Source organism: Somniosus microcephalus, chromosome 5 (genome assembly GCF_052327205.1).
Source record: "Somniosus microcephalus isolate GS21.2 chromosome 5, FLI_Smic_1.0, whole genome shotgun sequence".
In the NCBI taxonomy this organism is placed as follows: domain Eukaryota; kingdom Metazoa; phylum Chordata; class Chondrichthyes; order Squaliformes; family Somniosidae; genus Somniosus; species Somniosus microcephalus.
Window position 1 is genome coordinate 247850194 of NC_140991.1, and position 13478 is coordinate 247863671.

Here is a 13478-nt window from a genome sequence, read left to right on the forward strand (position 1 = left end):
CATTTATATAGCGCCTTTCATGACCTCAGGACGTCCTAAAGTGCTTTACAGCCAATGAAGCACTTTTTGAAGTGTAGTCACTGTTGTAATGTAGGAAATTAAGCTGAAATTCCAATGAACATACTGTACAAAGTAACAAATGTATTTGCATTAGAATTTTGTAAATCTGGCAGAATTTATCGGCAACATTTTAATCTCAGACCCTTGTGTGATCATACCAGCGATTTGCTTCCAACAGTTCCAGTAATTATGTACCGTTCAGGGTCTCCGTTCTAACTAATTCTATTGGTCTTCCACATCAAGCTTTGCTTCCACTTGGCTCCAAAATAGAAGCTTATTTTCTGCAAAGCCAATCCTTCAGGATTTAATTTTGATTCAAAAGGAATTAAAAGTTTAATCATCAAGAATCACGACTGCAATGCATAAATTGAGTAAGGGCTGATAAGCTTTTCTTCAAATGAACAGTAACTTCGATATGTAGATTATGGGTATAAATATGTATTCTCCAGGGCTTTTCCTCGACCTATTTGCCTAAGCTAACAACATATGTTCTATATTAACGGACTATTACTTGGAAATTCTAAATACAGGCCCCCAGTGGCTCAGCTGCTAAAGGGAGTGTATAGCTGAGCCATTAGACTAGTCGCCCGATCTGCAAAACTGATTTTTGCCACCTACCTTAGCGCTTCGACCAAACAGCGACAGGGAGAGGAGCCGTCGAGCAGGCGGAAGCCAGCTCCAGGGACTTTATTTAAAGGGATCATGAGTCGCAGCTGTCAGGTTAGTGGAGTTTCAGTGCTTTCCTGTCAGTTTGACATTGTGCAACAGTTTAATTCAGTAATTTAAAGGTTCTTTTGTATCAGGAGTGTTGTGGTAACTAAAAAGTAGTTACATTTATTCTTAAAAGATATCAAAGTAATACACTTGGTTTACATTAATGGGGGCCATACTGGCAGTCTACCTGGCCCTCCAAGATGTACGGCGGAGGCAGCGAGAAAGACTGGAACATGTAGCCAGAGGGAGGAGGAGGGCCATCAGGGTTCTCAACAGGAGGCCTTACCCTCCGAGGGTATTCCAACAGCACTTCTCCTACCTCCAATTAAGCGAGGAGCAGTGTATTAGATGGTTCCGCATCACCAAGGTGGTGGTCAGAGAACTCTGCCACCTCCTCCAAACAGACCTCCAGCCTCACACCAGGATGACTTAAACCCCAGATCCCTTTTGCTCACCACATGCCCATCATACCATTCCTGTGTTGTGCCATATCACAGCGTCCTCTTGGGCACAAAGGTGAAATGAGAGAAACCATAAAATATTGCAAACTCCATTAATAAATTTATGCATAAACATATCACACATATCATATTCATTCTAATGACCCTTGTGCCTGCCATAGTTGAATAGCTGTCATCGTGTGCAAGGCGTGAGATGTGGGTGTGAGTGTTGGTAGGTGGAGATTGTTGGTGGGTGAGCGCTGGGGGCGTGGTGCTTCGGGCAGTGTGTGAGCTTATGGTACAGATGGTGGCATGTAGCATTTGTTGAAGCATTCAATCACCCTGACCACCTGACTGAGGTTGATCTTCCATGAGCACACCTACTTCAGTCCTCTGGCTCCTTCTCCTTGTTGTGCTTCTTGCTGAGGCAGCTGCACAGCCAGCAATGCCGAGAATGAGGTGCTGCAGTATCAATGAACCTCCCCATTAAGTACTGGGAAAAGCCTGTGGCAATGATGAGTTGAGATTAGACTGCACCCGATATCGGTCCACCCTTTGAGTGTAATGTCACTGAGCTAGGCCTTTAAGACTTGATTTAGCACTCCAATCATTTCTTTGAGCAGTGAGAAGGAATTTTGCGTGCAGTCTAAAGCATTAGCACCTGGCACTAATTCTCCAGCTTTTCTCATTTTACCATCCATTCCTGGGCTATAATGCCCCCTTACTCTTATACTCCAACCCTCTTGCAATAAAGTCTACATACCATTTGCCTTCCAAATTGCTTGCTGTACCTGCTTGTTAACTTTCTGTGATTTATGTACAAGGGCCCCCAAATCCCTCTGCATTTACTAGTCTCTCATCATTTAAAAAATATTCTGCTTTTCCATTCTTCCTACCAAAGTGGATAATTTCACAGTTCCCCACATTATACTCCATCTGCCACCTTCTTGCCCAATCACTTAACTAGTCTAAATCCCTTTGCAGTCTCTCTGCATCCTCCTCACAGCTTACTTTTCCTCCTAGCTTTGTCTCATCAGCAAACTTGGATACATTACACTCGGTTCCCTCATCTAAGTCATCTTGATATACATTGTATTTCTCTAGTCTCTCCATTGGTCTGATCAAAAATAGACCAGTGTAGAGGCTCTACAGTTGATTTCAGTGTCTTTGAGTTAGGCAGTGAAAAAACTAGATAAGATCCCTGCTGCTGGTCAGTATCCAGCCAACCATAGTGAAAGTGTATTTGTGTGGAAAAAATCAACAGTTATGCCTCTTAAGTCAAACAGCCTGCCAACGCTCTAGCCTAGATTTTCTGTTTGGGCAAAATCTTTTAAAGGTATGGCAGAATGCAATCCATGCCCACCTGATAAAAACTGAGGTGAACCTAGCGTAAGTACCAGGTTAGTTTACTTGTAATATTGAAGGTGAGCAGCGGCATTTTTAGAGACACGGATTTGCAGCTCACCATTTAGGAGGGCGGAAATTAATGTGCTGCTGCAGGGCTTAAAGGAGATATCACACCTAAAAATGTTTTGATAGCAGAACCAAAAGTTTTTAAATTAAAGAATATCTGTCAGGTCTGCCAGAGAGCAGAGAACTCCAAGATTCACCAAAGAAGCTGTGGAAGTGCTTCTGCATGAAGTTAGGCAAAGGAGAGTATGTTTGGTATGGAGTAATACGACCTAAAGGAGAGCATCACAGAATCAGTGTTAGGAGATTGCTAGTGCACTGAGTGCCAATACAACCACGCAAGGCAACTCAGTACCAGAAAAAGGTTACTGACTTTAGCAGGGCAGGCAAGACAAAAGGAGTCAGCTACAGCTTCCAAGAATGCACTGTGCTAAGTGTGCCAGCCATTTAAGTGACTCCACTCCAGTTCTTGAACTGCTTACCATCAATGCCCAGGAGGTTGTGCAGTGCCCTTTACACCCTAAACTCTCTTTCTGTTTTCCTCCTCTTAAGATGCTCAACCCCCTCTAGCTGATACACAGAGCATGAGTAAGCAGGAGCAGCTGTGAGTGGAAGATGATGAGGAAGAAGTTGCTGATCAGATGGTTGTGAGGTTAACCCTTGGTTGAAGAGCCTGAGGATCTAGCTCTTACAGATCTTGCTTTGAAAAGGATATTTGCAAAGCATTAAACAAATGTTCAAGCACTGGAGGTCGTATTAAACACTGCTGCAAATGGTACATTGAGTGAAGGGGTCCATTACTTGCATGTGTGATACGACAAGAATGGCTTTACAGCACTGTAGTGCACTCTGGAGCATCTGCCAGCTTAACAGCTAATTAAAGCAAATGTCCATTTATTTATTGTCCAATATAGCCTCGCCTGCATCTGTCTTTAATGGGCCTACATTCCACTTTACCACTCTCTTTTTAATATATCATTTGCAAATATCTTCATACTTTTTTTTTACACATCTTATTACTTTCTTTGTATCCCTTTGTTGCTTTTTATAGCTCTCCCAGTCCACTGGCTATCCACTTTTCCTTACATGTGTGTATCCTTTTGCTTTTAGCTCGATACTGCCTCGAAATCACGTTTGTTGACCAAGGTTGCTTAACCACACAAGTCTTTACCTTTTATATACATATACAATTACACAAGGAACAGAAAAGTTAATGGAATGAACGAACAGAAAAGTTAATGGAATGAACAAACTGAAAAGGTTTAACTGAATAGTAGCCCAGGATGAACATCCCAAGTGCATGCTGTGGAAAGAAAAGCGAACTGCTGCTGCTTACAAGTATTAATTGGAGCGAGCTGCATGCTACTTCATCAAGAGCTTTACTCTGCTAAACAGAAATTAAATCATCCATAATAGCAAATATTCAGCTATCTATCCACAATTCTAATTCCGGTCAAGCCACCCAATTCTAACCAGCATTTTAAACCTAACCTACTAAAATACAAAACAAATCATCTCTCACTTTTTGGTTACCTCAATTTGCTGGAGGTATATAATGAATTGCCATTTTAATCTGCAGCTTTTACACACAAAACACACAGGCCTAGAAATTCGGTTGGTAGCGCTAGCGATTAGCGCCAAATGAGTCCGAAATGTGGGGCGTTACCCAATGTTCGGGCGGGCGCAATGAAGATAGCGACACCTCCCATATTGACTATACATTTAGCGCCTGCGTTAACTGTTAGCGCGCGCCCTTGTGCGCAGGCAGATCATGACGTCATTTCAGTGTGCAACGCCTTTTTGGCGCCCCTGACCGGATATTCGGTGGCACCCGGAACCTTTCCGCCTAGCGCTATTAGTGACAGTTCGATGGAACGTTCCCAGGCCTTTCTCGGAGTCGGGGGGCGCTATTTAAAGGGGACAGCTCTAGTATAAAAGCTGCAGCCACTTGGCCTGTTCATTGTGATCGTTGCTGCAGAGAGCTGGTGAACTACTGTTGAGCAGTTTTTTTTGGATTTAGCCTTCGAATACTTGGTACCTTCAGACCTGTCCGGAGCAGTTGGAGCGCTACACATTACAGCGTGTTGCCCGACTGGCATCGGAATGGGAGCTGCTTTGGAGGGGAACGTCCTCATGGTCGGACACTTTGAAGGGGCACAGAGACGGCGGGAGAGGGGGCCGGGATTGGCCAGAAGGAGGAGGGGCAATGGAGGTCGGCCAATCCGAAGATACGCTGCGAGGGTATTCAGGCAGCAGGTGTCATACCTTGCCATGTCGGAGGAGCAGTGTGTGCGAAGACTCCGATTCGGTAAGGAGGTTGTGACTGAGCTGTGCCACCTGCTTGCTGAGGATCTGCAGCCGCATCTACGGTGCAGGACCTCTCTGTCGGTGGATGTCAAAGTGACTGTTGCCCTCAATTTTTACGCCAGCAGATCCTTTCAGTCAGCCACTGGGGACATTGCGAATATATCTCATGCATTGTTGCATCCGGCAAGTGACAGCTGCCCTTTATAGAAGACGGCGTCAATTCATCACCTTCCCTCTGACCCTGGAGAAGCAGGCGGAGCGCGCAGGGCTTCTCTGCCATTGCGGACTTCCCCATGGTGCAGGGGGCGATTGATTGCACACACGTGGCTTTGCGGGCGCCATTACTGAATCCCGAGGACTTTCGCAACCGCAAGGGGTTCCACTCCCTCAATGTCCAGCTGGTCTGTGACCACCGCCAAATGATCATGGCAGTCAACGCGCAATTCCCTGGGAGCAGCCACGATGCATTCATCCTGTGGCAGACCTCAGTTTCTGACCTTTTTGAGGGGCCGGCTCACCCACGAGGCTGGCTTCTTGGTGACAAGGGCTATCCTCTCTGCCCATGGCTCATGACCCACTCCGTTTGCCCGCCACACCGGCAGAAGAGCTGTACAACAGCAGCCATCAGGCGACCAGGAACATTGTGGAGCACACTATTGGTGTGCTCAAACAGCGTTTCCGCTGTCTAGACCATTCGGGGGGAGCCCTGCAGTACTCGTCGTCTGCTGCATGCTCCACAACTTGGCCATTCGACGAACCCAGCCAATGCCAGCTGTCCCTCAAGGTCCAGCAGAGCAGGCGGACGAGGAGGAGGAGCATGCGGACGAGGAGGAGGAGGAGGAGGAGGAGGAGGAAGATGGGAGGGCTCCTGAAACTGGAAGGGCCATCCGTCAGAGGCTCATCAGGACTCGGTTCGAGGCCCCTCTGACGGAATGATGGGTGTCAATTGTCCTGCGCACTTCGGATCGTACAAAGCTTCTGAAGGCCAACATGGCTGTAAATAGTTACGAGTACCATTGTAAATTAAAACTTTTCTTTATTGTCAAAAAAGTCCTTCCTTCCAGCATAACAACGTCATGTCAACAGAAACCATAACTAACAAAATAACAGTTAACTCTTTGGCAAAGCCGCAAAATTAAACAAACCATTTCCAACAATAACAACAGGTGAGGGAGTCCTTGAATTTGGCCAAATAAACGTCTCAGCACCTCCCTCTACTGCTGGCCCCTTGATGGAGACCGACTTCTCTTTCGCGGTCGGCCCCTTCCCTCCCTGCTGCTCCTATGTAATTGAACCCCAGTGGTGGCGTCAAGGCTGGGGGACGCCTGCTGACTGTCTGGAAGCGCAGAAGCCCCTGAGGGACAGCCTGGACGAGCTCTGGGCTTGGAGGGTGCGGAGGCTGGCTGCTTGATCTGGGCATGGCTGGAAGCAGTCTGCACTGCAGGTGGTGGCAGCTGCACTGCAGATGTACCAGCGGTGGCATGAGCAATGGTCACCTGCCGAGAGAGGACACCTGCACCATGGTCGGGCGACACACGGGCTCTCTGAGGGGACCGGCTCGGCTCATCCATCACAATCGACTGCTTCACTGATTCCTGGCCTCGTGTGGTACTGGAAGGGCCTGGGGTGATCCTAGCTGATGCAGATAGGGTGGCAGCAGTGAGAGTTCACGTTGCCTCAATCTGGGTGTTGACGAGGCCAGCAAGTGACTGCGTGGCAGCAGTAAGGACCTGTGTGGCAGGTGCCAGTGCTTCGGAGAAGCCCTGGACAGTTCTTTCCATTGCTTCGGACAAGGCCGGAGCAGTCTGTTCCACTGCCTCGGACAAGCCCTGGACAGACCTTGCCAGGGATTGACCGAAGCTCTGAACAGTCCTTTCCATAGCGGCCTCGAAGCCCTGGACAGTCCTCTCCATTGCTGCCCCGAATCCCTGGACAGTCCTCTCCATTGCTGCCCCAAAGTCCAGCACACACTTTGCCAGTGTTTCTATCGACTGAGGCATCCTCCCCACTGCAGCCATAAGCTCAGTGTGCCTGAGCCGGGCCTGGGTGCTCATTTCAGCCAGACTACGCACCTCTTCTGCAATCTGTGCAGCAGTCATCGCTCCCTGCCTTGCCCTCCGGGGAGCCGGCACCCGAACTTGCCTACCCCCCTCGCGTAGCTGCAGGCCGCTTGTTCCGGCAACTGGCTCCTCATCAGAGCCGCCCCCTCCCCTCCAGGGAGCTACTATCCCCAGTCTGCAGATGTGTAGGCTCCCCTGAGGCTGGAACGGATGGTCCGGCTTCCTCCTGATCCTCGCCTCCGGAGGCACTGGCACTGGCAGCTTCAGGGCGCGGATCCCGAGTTGGTGATGCAGCATCTGAAAGCAGGGAGGTCGAAGAGTGGCTTTAGCAAAAGGACAGGTTGGCGGCAAGGCATGCCAGATTGCGGCAAGGCTATGACATGGCTCCACAATGAGAAAGCATGCTGGCGGGGGGACCAAGTGGAAGGAGACAGCTGTAAAAGGTGAGAACCTTACCATCGCTGTCGACAATGGGGTCGGCAGCTGCAGTGGTAACAGGACCACTCGGACGTCCTCCAAGAATCTGGTGCACTCTCTCCTCGAAATCCGTGAGAGTGACCACTTGTGGAGGTCCGCCACCGGTTCGACGCTGGTCCTTGCGGATCGTCGCCAGCTTGGACTGCAGGGGAAAGTAGGGGAAGTTCTGTTACATGATGCCCTGAGTGATCATCTCATGCCCCCATGGTGCAAGAGCCCTTACATGATGCCCTGAGTGATCATCTCATGCCCCCCATGGTGCAAGAGCCCTTACATGATGCCCTGAGTGATCATCTCATGGCCCCCATGGTGCAAGAGCCCTTACATGATGCCTTGAGTCAAATGTGCATGTGTGTGCCCAGAAAGGGCCATGGGTGCTTGCTGACAGATGGCCATTGGGGCATCATGGCTACAGGGTGCGCGAAGTCAGGTGCAGATGGAGGGAATCAGAAGTTTGCATAAACAACACTCACCCTAACGACCCAAGTGAGGTCGTTGAATTTCTTCCTGCACTGAACAGGGCTCCTGGTCGCCATGCTGCTGGAGTTGACCCTCTGACAAACATCCCTCCAAGCTCGGTGGTACTCCTTTTGATTCGGCCTCCTGCCATTGTCAGGATAGAGAACATCTCGACGGCGCTCCACTGCGGACACCAACTGCTCCAGAGCCTCAGTGCTGAAGCGCTCTGCTCTCTGTCTCACCTTCTCCATCTTGACCAAGTTTTTTGCGCCAGAGAAGGGCGCGCGCCGATTCTGAGGCCTACAGGGCGATGAGTGTGGAAGCTGAGGCTGACTGATCCACCCCTTTAAGAGCCGGCCGGCACCTGGAAGTCTCGTGGTTATCGGTAATTGAGATCACCTGCACTGCGCCCGTCCGCGCCAATATTGGGTAGCGCCGGAGGTTTTGCGCTTTAGGAAGCCCGTGCAACGTCTGAATTCGCGCCTCAATCCCCTTTGGGGGCGATGCAACCCAATATCGCGCCAGGCAGTGATAAGTTTCGTCTGGCTATAAACTTTGCGCAGCGCCAGTTCTAACGCCTCAAGCAGGGCTATACCCAATTTCTAGGCCACAGTGCTGTAACATACACAAACTCTTACTTCCACATATCTTTCGGGAGCATTTTTAAGTAAGGCAATTACGAATGAATCTTTGACCTCTACGTCCAGGTCACTACATATTCAAGTCCAAGGACTACTATTTTAGAATGCAAACCCTCACGAAAAACAATCTATTTGCAAATGCAAAGAACAATGAACAGAAGGTGGAAAAAGGTTTCAGTAGGATAACAATGATTACAAGTCAGTAACGTCAAGCGCTGCAAGTGATATGATAAAATCACAAGACCAACTGGAAGGGTTTAGGACAGTTACTACAACCCTGAAATTATACTGCAGCGCATTCCCATCATTATTTACAATATGCACTGTCTGTAGGGTTTTTGCATTTTGTATTTTTCTTTATTTTTTGACGGGGAAAGAAAACTTTGCCAGGAGGTTTTCACATCATGCACCAGCAGCCATTACCACTCAAGTAGCTGACATCCACATTGAAGGATTAAGGTTAGTAAGCCATAGTTGATTACAGGGAAGCAATATTATTGCTATAAATTAAAAATGCTCCTAATACAATGTAGATGCAACCTGCTGAAAGAACATATTTTCACATTGGATGCTGGTACAGTTGACAAAGGCACTAATGGTCAGTCAGGAACCTGTTTGGACACCATTTACACCTTTGATTGCTGTGATTATCTCTCTGCCGAGGTGTGATAAATGGCAGTTAGAAAGATTACCTGTAAACATCTGACATTATTCTCTGACTATATAAGCTGTGTTTTTATGCATCTCTCCACTTCACCTGACGAAGGAGCAGCGCTCCGAAAGCTTGTGATTTCAAATCAAGCTGTTGGACTTTAACCTGGTGTTGTGTGATTTCTTACATTTGTCCACCCCAGTCCAACACTGGCATCTACACACCAAAAATTAAGATAACAGGCCTGATTACTGACTTATTTTTGTAAAGTGTATTAGGGCTGAGCTGGAGACTAGTGTAGCAAAAACAGAGACTTCACAAGTTTGACCCTGATGGTTGACTATAAGTCAAAGCTTTGCAGAATTTGCACGGATGTTAATTGGCAGTAGGTTTTCCACAGTTCAATGCACCAGCCCTCAGATCTGCATCTATATTTCTGACTTCAAGCGATACAGCCCCAAATACCATCACCATCTGTCTGGCAGGGAATTCCACAGGAAGGAGAAGGCAAAGCTCTATAACTGACAATCTGTGCATATATATCTGCGTTAATACTGAACTGTAAGTATAGTTCTTGCATCATTGACAGAAACAAGTTATCCTGTGCTGGTTCTTCAGTCATACTTTTTTTATTATTCGCTTATGGGATCTGGGCGTCGCTGGCAAGGCCAGCATTTATTGCCCATCCCTAGTTGCCCTTGAGAAGGTGGTGGTGAGAAGCCTTCTTGAATCGCTGCAGTCCATGTGGAGAAGGTAATCCCACAGTACTGTTCGGTAGGGAGTTCCAGGATTTTGACCCAGTGACGTTGAAGGCTCGGCGATATGCTTCTAAGTCAGGATGGTGTGTAACTTGGAGGTGGTGGTGTTCCCATGCGCCTGCTGCCCTTGTTCTTCTAGGTCGAAGAGCGGGTTCGGGAGTTGCTGCAGTGCATCTTGTAGATGGTACACACTGCAGCTACGGGATGCTGGTGGAGGAGGGAGTGAATGTTTAAGGTGGTGGATGGGGTGCCAATCAAACGGGCTGGCAACTTGCTGGCCACATCTTCTGGGTGTTGGAAAAGGCAGTCTCAAGTACAGTGAAAGAATGGCAGGAAGGAAAGAACATGTATTTATTTATCACAATCCACATCCACAGTACATCCCATGGCATTTCTCAGCAAATTAATTACCTTTTTGAAGTGTAGTTACTGTCATTATGTACACAAATGCATCAGTTAATGCGCACACAGCAAGTTTCAATTAAGGTAAATGATCAGTTAGTCTGTTTTGGATTAAGAGCGAAATATTAGCCATACACTAAAAAGAACTCCCCCACTCTTCTTCAAAGAGTGCCAAGAGACATTTTCCATTTGACCTCGTCCTCGCTAATCTACCTGTTGCAGATACGTGGTAGCAGTGACCACCGCACGCTATACACCCTGGCTGCCACATGATGTGCCAGGTTGGCACCACCCCACACCAACACCATAAAGCATCCCTACAATGCGCAAGTCACTCCTTTCACAATTATCACCATTGCGAGGGTACCGTTATGTCTCACCATTAACTGCAACTCACTAAGCATCTGCCAAAGGCGCACACAAATCTGTCCAAGAAGGCATAGTGTTGAAAATAAAGGTTTCAATGTTTGACAACACATTAACAGAAACTTTACACGAACATTGCATAAAACACCCAAGTGCCTGCCCTTGTGTGTTGTTAGTTGGTATGATTGCACTAGGATGAGGGTGAGAGTGAGGGGTGGCTAGTGAGATGGGGAAGTGATAATGTAGATAGAGAGGGATGGGTGGAGGTGCAAGGTAGGTTGGTGTGAGTAAGGGTGTGCAGGAGTAGGGTAGGGAAGGCAGAGTGATGAGGATGTGATGAGTGGCACAGCAGGATGAGGTTGAGTGTGGCTTTGTACTAACGTTTCGTGATCTACTGAGATCATTGAAATGTTTGCGGCATTGCACCCAGGCCCTCCTGACCACATCCCTGCTTGTGTCCTCCTCTGCAATATGCAACCAGGCTGTGTTGATCTCCTGGGGAGGTCTCTTCCACCCATGAGAAGGGAAGAGGACCTCCCTGCGTGTTGTGACTCCCTCCATAAGCATATGGAGGGAGTCATGGGAGAGACTGGGTGCAGCCCTGCACCTCTGTGCAGTGATTGTCAGTGTTTGCAGCACCTCAATGCTGTAGAACACTGACAGCACAACTGTCAAAAGAAAGTTGGCCATAGTCCTTTTAAGGAAACCGGCTGATGACGCATCATCAAATGACGTCACCAGACCCGGTTCCTCTAACTGGTCGGCATATGCGCTGGGCGGGCTTAATAAGCCCAATCTAGGGACATTCATTTCAGAGGGCGGGATGGAGACCGCAGCAGGGTCAGGACCCGCCTCCGACATCGCCCGCCATGGACCCACTGAGGTCAGCAAAATTGCGGCAGGAAGAATCCTGTATTGGTCCAGGGAATTTGGCACTAATCTACAGTGATATTGGGGTCAATTTTTACTTCTATTGCCTTGCATTAACGAGGCGGTAATGGCCTCAAAATGGAGTCAGTAGCGTTACGTCCCCAATAACACTGAGGAGGAGGCTGGCGACAATTTGAAAGGGGCCTACTGCTAGGTGTCTGAAGTGCACACCTGTCTCAGGCAGTAGACCCCTATTAATATGTAAATCAGGGTCTCATGACCCCAATTTCAATTGTGGTCGAAACTAGTCAGAGTGTGCGCCATGCACACACTGAGCAGTTACACGGGCAATGGAGTCGAAGGGCATTTGTGTGACTTAGGGTAACTGTATAGCCTAGCACAGGAGGAAAGGTCAGGATAGGCTAGCGCAGTGATGGGCCTTTCAGCTCTAAAGCTGTTGGGCCGCGGGCATCAGACATCCATCAGCATAGGAAGAGTAGGCCATTCCGGCACTCGAGGCTGTTCTGCCATGGCTGATATGTATCTTAACTCAATTTACCTGCCTTGGTTCTGTAACCCTTAATACCCTTGCCTAACAAAAATCTATCAATCTAAGTTATTTAAATTTTCAATTGACCTAGCCTCAACTGCTATTTGGGGAAGAGAGTTCCAGAATTCGATTACCCTTTATGTGAAAAGGGTAGCCAGAAGGCCCCAATTCTATCTGAAGATCCTGGGAAGTGTAGCAATCGGACATCATGGGTCAGACAGCAGGACACAGCACAATGTTTTTCATGATGTACAGGGAAATGAGGCAGGAAGCCAGCAACGGCCCTTCCTGTCTCATTAGCATTCATTCCAACTGTCCTGCACCAATTTAAGGCATAGGCCAAGCTCTGACCCTTACCAGGAAACCTCTGGAAAACCAGAACAACACAAAAAAGGTGGATGTCCCATTTTTGACCTAGATACATCTTGATGTTTTCTTTTAAGAATATAAATGAATGTACTCTAAATGCTTCAACACAATCAGAAAGCAGACTTTGCAGGGGTGAGACTGGAATGCAACACAACTGTACTTTCACTAGAACCAGCAAAGTGATTAGATCAACAGACACCTTCTCCAAAACTTAACCAATCACCATACAAATCTCTATGGTGGCATCGCTGCTTTTGGAATCTCTTCACACCAGGAAAATAATTATGAGCCAATAAATTATTTTCCTGGACGTGCAGCTCTTCCAGCTTGTGGCCTAGTGCAAAGTTGAACTTGCTGCATTTCACACTCGTCCTCGGAAACTGCAATTATAATCCCAACCAAAGGTACATGCCAGGGGAGGTTGTGTGCGATCTTTAAGTCTATGCCGAGATCTAAATTCTCCACACTGTGGATGCCCGTTGAAACAGAAATCATTCAAACAATTGGGTGAACGGCTTTTCAAGGCAGACAACCACAAAAACAATAGGATGGAAGGCTGCTCATGAGAGAATGACAAAAGAATGGAAGGCCTGTCGGGACAGGCAAATAGGATGGTAATTTAGACGGCAGACATTTAGCTATAACCAAATTTTCTATCTAGCTTCCAATTTACTTCCTAATAGAAAACAGATAAAGATGTTAATGACACCTGGAAGCTTTACAGAATCCGTTGCTGCCAATAGGACTCAGCTAGCAGTGGTTTATACTCTATATGATAGGTAAATAATAATGAACTACTGAAAAACTTTAACCAATCTTCTCAGATTTTTTGTTGGTGCAGAAAATGTGAAAAAAATTCACCGGCTCTGCTTTTTTCCATTAAGGATCTCAAATGAGGATTAATGCAGCTCTTAAATATCATCCTCACTTAGCAGGCAATTAG